The sequence below is a fragment of the Macaca mulatta genome, chromosome 10 (assembly GCF_049350105.2).
Source record: "Macaca mulatta isolate MMU2019108-1 chromosome 10, T2T-MMU8v2.0, whole genome shotgun sequence".
Taxonomy (NCBI): Eukaryota; Metazoa; Chordata; class Mammalia; order Primates; family Cercopithecidae; genus Macaca; species Macaca mulatta.
In genome coordinates this window covers 61,654,057-61,661,359 of record NC_133415.1, presented here as the reverse complement: position 1 = coordinate 61,661,359, position 7,303 = coordinate 61,654,057, and positions in this window count along the sequence as shown.

Genomic DNA, 7,303 nt, shown 5'->3' with positions numbered 1-7,303 from the left:
CCTCATGATCCCCCCACCTTGGCCTCCCAAAGTGCTGGCATTACAGGCATGAGCCACTGCACCTGGCCAGGAATATTATTTGATCTTAAAAAAGAAAGAGATCCTGCCATTTGCCACAACATGGATGAAACTGGAGGACTTTATGCTAAATGAAATAAGCCAGACACACACAAAAAATTGCATTCTGTCAATTATACATGGAAGCTAAAAAAAAAAAAAACTCAAATATACAGAGATAGAAAATAAAACAGTGGTTATCTGGGCCAGGGATGAGGTGGGAATAAAGAGATGTAGGTCCAAGGAACAAAGCAGCAGCTATACAGAATGAACAAGTCTAGAGCTAAGTAACAACAAGGGGACCACACTGATGATATTGTACTGTCCTCAGGATTTTTCCCAAATTGGTAGATTTTAGCTGCTCTTGCCACACACAAAAAGAGGGCAACTATCTAAGATGATGGATATGTTCATTTGCTTCACTACAGTAACTATTTTACTACCTCTATATATCCCATAACATCATGTTGTGTACCTTAAATATACACAATAAAAATATTTTTAAAAATGAGACAAAGAAACACTCAACCCCACACACCTCTCCCCCTGTGAAGGTTTATTTCTTTCCTCACACCCAGTCCTTCCTCTACAGTATTTTATTCATACTTCCTCTATATGACATTTACTGCTATAGGACACTTCACAGATTAAAAAGCTGATCACCCATTTGACTGAGTTCTTGATGAGTTCTTGAGTGCTTCAGGATTAGATCTTAGCCATGTTGGTATCCTCAGCATTTGGTACAAGGTTTTCAGGTGAGACTAGATAACGTAACTGGTTGTTAGCTAATGGACAGGTGGATACATGCATGGATGTTGGGAGGGTCTTGCTCTTGAGTTAGTCCTTTATGCTGGAGTGGTTATGAAGAAATAACCAGGGGCAGAAAGCCAGACATTTTTCATTATGGCAATGGCCGACACTTTTGTCCTGTAATTTAGTTTGAAGACAATGTCCATACGCCAACCTGTGTTCCCGAATAAATGCCTAAGACTGCTTGGGGTGGGATAGGGGACCAACCTAATTGAGGATGTCATTCCATTTATTGGCCCTGGAACACGTGTCCACCCTGCTACTCTTGGAGAAAGTTGACTGCTCATTTGTGGGAGGCATTTGCTGACTGGAGCTGTGGTCAGTCAGCAGTGAATCGTTCAGGTGCTCTGCAGCCGTTTCCTAAGAGACCACACGCTGAGTACCTGCTGAATCATGAGCTTCCGTTGAGTAACAATGGCCACTCTGACAAGCTGGAGGGGGTGGTTTGCTGGACTGGATTCTTGGCACACACCTGAGCTGCCCAATCTGAGATTAAGGGAAGAAAAAGGGAAACGTGCAGCTTGACTCACCGATAATGTTTTGCCATGGGAGTTGCTCCCAAGGCAATGGTGTGTTTTCAGGTCAGAGGAAGCCAGGCAAACTTTTTACTTCATTCATTTTTGATAGGTGTTTTCCTAACCTCCTTTATGTTGCTATGCCATCATATGAAACTAACTCCCTTTTAGTTCTCACTATGTAGGCACTAACAGGCTACTTAGTCATTGAAAGAAAATGCAGCTCCACATCTTCTAAAGGAGGGGACATTTTATAACTTTCTACCTAAAAGTGGATGCTAGAGGCCAAGTGTGACCAAGAACAAACCATGAGCTGGTTCCAATGAGACTCAAGGAAAACGTTCAGAATGCAGATGAAATAAAGTGGGAGTTTGGAATGGATAAAACTTCTTCACTGAAGTTTAAATATAAACCCAGATTTCTAATCACCCTTTATTCTCCCCCTAAATACCCATAGTAATCTTCTATGATGCTTGATATCATTAAAGCTCCAAGATCCTGCATAGTATTAGAGTAAGAAACAACAAGGATTCTCTGGGCCTTTTATTATAGTCCTACCAATTAAATGATGCTTAAACCCTCATATGAAACTCCACATTTCTGTATTCTAATATATGCAAAATATCATTTCGGTAAGAGGTGTTTTAAAGACTGGAGCGACCCGTTGGCCAACCCAAGGGATAAGAAATGTGAAAGAGAGGAATACAACTTTGATTGTTAGTAGCAATGCACCGGGTAAGAGTGACGAGGCTGGGACTAACTTCAGTTAGGAAGATATGACTAGTTAAGAACTATAAAAAATATTAGCTTTTAAAAATATTTACCTTTTTCCACCTCTCCCTGATGAGCTATTTGCTTTTCTTGTCGGGTCTTCGTTCTTCTCATTGACTGAAACTGAATACCCTGCATGAAGCTCATGAGAAATCCAGTTATCAGGAAACCCAGATATCAGGAGCTCATGAGAAGCCTAGGTGTCAGTGTTATCCAAAGCATAACCCTCTTGCTCTTCATCGCACTCTGTCCATACCCCATTCTCTGCCTCTCTGCATGTGAACTCTGTTTAAAATGAAATGTAACAGTGAATTGACTCCTAGAAGAGACAGGACCCTGATGGCCACCAGATCTGCTGCAAAGATCTATTACAACCGCAGCTGACAGGCCAAACTGTTGATCAAATTGTGTGGTTGTTAATTCAACACCATACTAAATATATGTTATTCTTTCTACTAAATTGGCTGATTTCGTGGAATTTACCTTTTTTCCAATAAATTAAATAGACATTGTTGTATATCATAAAACATATTAAGAGATCACATATGTGGTACCCTAAACTATTTATGGTCATAAAATATTAAATAACATGTTTTTCAAGAGTATTTAGTGCCATGGGGAAATGCTCACCGTATAGTATGAGGGAACAAAGGAGAAAACAAAATCAAAATCTACATACAACATGAACTTAAAATCTGTAAAAATACATGTGTATTTATATATCAAAATGTTAACTGAGCTATAGTCTCAGTACTTGTATAAAGAGAAGAGAACAGAAAATAATGTTCTCTGATTTTAAAGAGATATAAAGAGAATTATGATAATCAATTTTCTGAAGATCTGCTCATAAAGAACATGTTAGTTCATTGCATGACAATATCTAGTTATGAACGTTGACTTATTAAACTATAGAGAAATTCTGCCTATATTTTACATAAGAACTCATTCATTTCAAACATCCAGGTGTAAGATGAGATCACCTGCACAAAAATACAAAAGTAAAATGAAAAGAATGTTACCCATTTCAGGAAATTTAAAAGTATGGTTTTTCCCCTAGTTTCATTTAGAATGTGAAATTTCAGAAAGGATTTGTGAATAAAAAAGTGCTTGACTTATTAAGGAAGAAAAACACTAACATGAAACATTAAACCTGTTAGACTGTTAGATATAAACCTGTTAGATGCATTTGGCATGTCAATTCTATAAAATCGCACGTACAGTCTAGGTATAAAATAAATCATATCATTATATTTTATAGTTAACATTTTTTTCTTGAGAATGCTCCAGTTTTTCAATGAATGAGAAGTAGGAATTATTTCCTTTTTAATAAATGCTCCAGGAGCCATAACCTACATGATCCCATTTTTATGGAAGAGGTTTTATCTTCTCCTGCCACTGAGTTCTACGTATGACAATGCAGCCTTCTGCTTGGTGAATAAAACCTCATTCGAATGGCTGCACACTCTCGCTCACATTTTGAAATATGTTTGCATTAGAATGTATTTATGGCTGAAAATGTTCATGAGGAGTCCTCCCCACTTTTTACCCTCCCAGGGATATGTGATAGGGTTTCTGCATTGATTCTATCAAACTCATTACCTGAGCTTCCTGTGCCTTTACTTCCCTAAAAGCAAAGTGCTCATCCTGATCTTCCCACCTCCCCAAGAGAACTGGGGGTAACATGGCAAGCAGCCTGCAATTTCTGGAAACGTCCTATATGGGAGGCCCTGGTATTTGCAGATTTAACATTTACAAGTGGCCATGCATTAATTGTTCGTTTTGCAGAGGGACAAATTTGAATAGAACAAAGTAAGAGGCTGGTGTACAGAAGCAAACCCCCAAACTACTGAATCAAGCCAGCCATTCACCAAGTGTCCTCACCTGCCTGGCTCATTTATAAACTCCCCAGAAGTGGAGTGCTGACCTCATGTGGCTAGACACAGGAAACAGTGGTCTCTTAAAGAAGTGATCGTTGAAAATGTTTTATTTTCATTGACTTCCATCTCCCTATCAGAATTATTAAGGAAGAGATGGGAATCACCTTACATTTTGAGTTATATAGTACTCCATTAAAACCAATATTGGGGAACATTATTTGCTAGAGTGGTATTTTCAAATTTAGTGATGTTTGACCACCTTGGGACACATTTCTATCAGATGTGAAGAGACTATGATAAATAACTTCATTATTGGGATGGAAAATAAATGCACCTTTCCTCCCCGAAAACTGCAATTCGTGCAGTTCTAGCTTGAAGTAAATAATTTAGTTTTACAATTACTTCTTTTGTGTTGGCTTCCAAGACATCTGCCATTTTAGGCTGCTATTCTTTGCAAAGCTCATGCAGTAGGATGATATGGTGAGTCTGACCGCTGCTTGTCTTGCCTGCATGTTGTGAATCCGTGGATGCCCAACGCTTAAGGACAAGGCTTAAAGGACAAACCTCTAGCACAGCACCCACGAGGCAGTCAGGACAGGTGACTGGTTGTATTGCTAGAAGCCGGCATAGTCATTTTCCCACGTTTCTTACCAGCTCTGAACTTTCCTGGCTCCAGGGCTCCCAGGTTCACCTCTGGAGGTCTGGGCTGGTCTTGGGAATGTTTGATCAGTGCACCTGTCCCTAATCTCGCTTCCATTTCTTGGCAAATGAAGGCAGAATAATACCATTCCATCAAAAGGTAACTCTAGCGAATGGGCTTGTCTCCTGCTCTGCCCCATCCCTTTGCCACCCCACCCCCCATTTCTGGCCAGAGCCCAACTGCAAGGAGGATGGAGCTCGTAGCAAAAGAAGAAGAAAACTTCTGCCAGTTGGTGGAAAGCTCAACCACCTGTCTAAACGGAACATTTTCCACCAAGCCGAGGTGGCGGACAATGCCTCCAGCTCTCACAGTAGGAACCCCGTCCTGGTACTGGGGAAATAACTCCCTGGTGTTGTGGGTGGGAAGAGGCTGCACATCAATGCTGGGATGCTGCCCCTGGAGAGGAGGCATTGGCCTTGAAGTGTTGCCTCCCAGGCTCATACCCTGCTGGAAGAACAAACAAGGAGGGATGGTTGTTTGTGTGGACAAATATGGCCAAGTTGGAGGTCTGCCTGTGGGAGGAGCCCTATCTCTTTTCATCCCTGGGTGAAGGTTGAGGGGGAAGGGGCAGGGATGGAAGACATGAAACTGAGGCTGAGAATGGGAGAGCAAGAAACAAGATTCTGATCCTTATCAGAAAGGGTAAACATCTTTTTCAGGTTCCTACCCTGATTGCAGACCACCTGTGTTGTTTTCCCATTGATTCAATTCCATCTGTTCATTCTTTCAACCAACATTCACTGGGTGCATCAGGAACCGTGCCAGATACTGGGAGGAAAAATAACACAGCATGGTCTCTGCCCTCAGAGAGCTCACACTCTGCTTCCAGAGTTTAATAAACGTCATCCACTCCACCTGCTTTTCTTTTCATGTGATGTAATTCTCAAACCTTGGGTGAGCAGGTGCCAGTGGGCATTGCTCCCATGTGACACCAGTGAATCAAATGCTGATGGTTTCTAAATCATAGGAAGCTTGGATTGGAAGAGAATGTAGAATTCAGCCAGCACCCTTGCTTTCAAACATGGACACTGAAGCCCAGATGCAGCCAATGCACACAGAAAGTTAGAGGCAGGGTAAGATCACATCTCCCAGCTCCTGAGTCCCAATCCAGTGCTCCTGGTCCCGCACCTGGTGCATTCTGCCCTTGGGAGCCTTTTTCCTTCCTGCCCAACTTGCTATTCTATGGTTGAGGGATTTTATCCAAATGTGAACACAGAGGAAGTATTCATTTAGATATTTTTTATTGCGACTACTGCCCATAAAATATTATTGGAACACAGCCTTTTCCCCTTAAATAGCTCACCAGGTAGTGAATCACCTACACCGGTAGTAGCTGAGTCTCCTTTAGGATGACGCCAGACGCAATGTATGCCTTCAGGAGGAGGGTTTGTCTTGAAACAGGCTTTTCCTCTTGAGACCAGAAAATCCCAAAATATACTTCAAATTGCTTTCTGAATCATTTCTTTCTTTAAGCAGGTCCTATGGTTACATGGCAAGTTCTAATGGTGATTCTTCTAAATTGTGAATTAGGGTCAAAAATGAAACCTATAACTCTTCCTCTATTTCAATCCAGGGCTACTCATTTTTAAAAGATACGTTACAAAATCTGAGATTTCATTTAGTGTGCCACACAAAGAAAAAAGATTTCATAAACAACAACATTAGAGTTGAAATTTTAAGTGATTTGATATAAGTTAACTCATTTGATTCTGCAACAGTGGAATGACATTGGCCACAGAAGTGTTACAATCCCAATTTTAGGCAGGCAGGATCTAAATTTTTGCGGCACCATTCACAATAACAAAGACTTGGAATCAATCCAAATGTCCATCAGTGACAGACTGGATTAAGAAAATGTGGCACATGTACACCATGGAATACTATGCAGCCATAAAAAAGGATGAGTTTGTGTCCTTTGTAGGGACATGGATGCAGCTGGAAACCATAATTCTCAGCAAACTATCGCAAGAACAGAAAACCAAACACCGCATGTTCTCACTCATAGGTGGGAATTGAACAATGAGATCTCTTGGACTCTGGAAGGGGAACATCACACACCAGGGCCTATTATGGGGAGGGGGGAGGGGGAGGGATGGCATTGGGAGTTATACGTGATGTAAATGACGAGTTGATGGGTGCCGACGAGTTGATATATGCAGCACACCAACATGGCACATGTATACATATGTAACAAACCTGCACGTTGTGCACATGTACCCTAGAACTTAAAGTATAATTAAAAAAAAAAAAAGGAAGACTTGCCAAATAAATAAACAAATAAATAAATAAAGGAATATATTTAAAATTTTAGGTGACTCAGTCAACTCAGTCAATATCACCCTGCAAACTGGTGAAAATGCCAAAATTAGAACTTGATGCTCACTTCTCAGACCTTACTGATAAGTTACATTAAATTTACTACTATTGTCTTGTCATTCTTCTTTAAACATTACTGCTGGGCAAAGTTGATATATCATTACAACAGCATGATATCAATATAAAAATACGTTAATGGGACAGAATAGAAATCCAGAAAGCTCAGTATGTATAAAAGTTTGGTACTTGATAAAAGT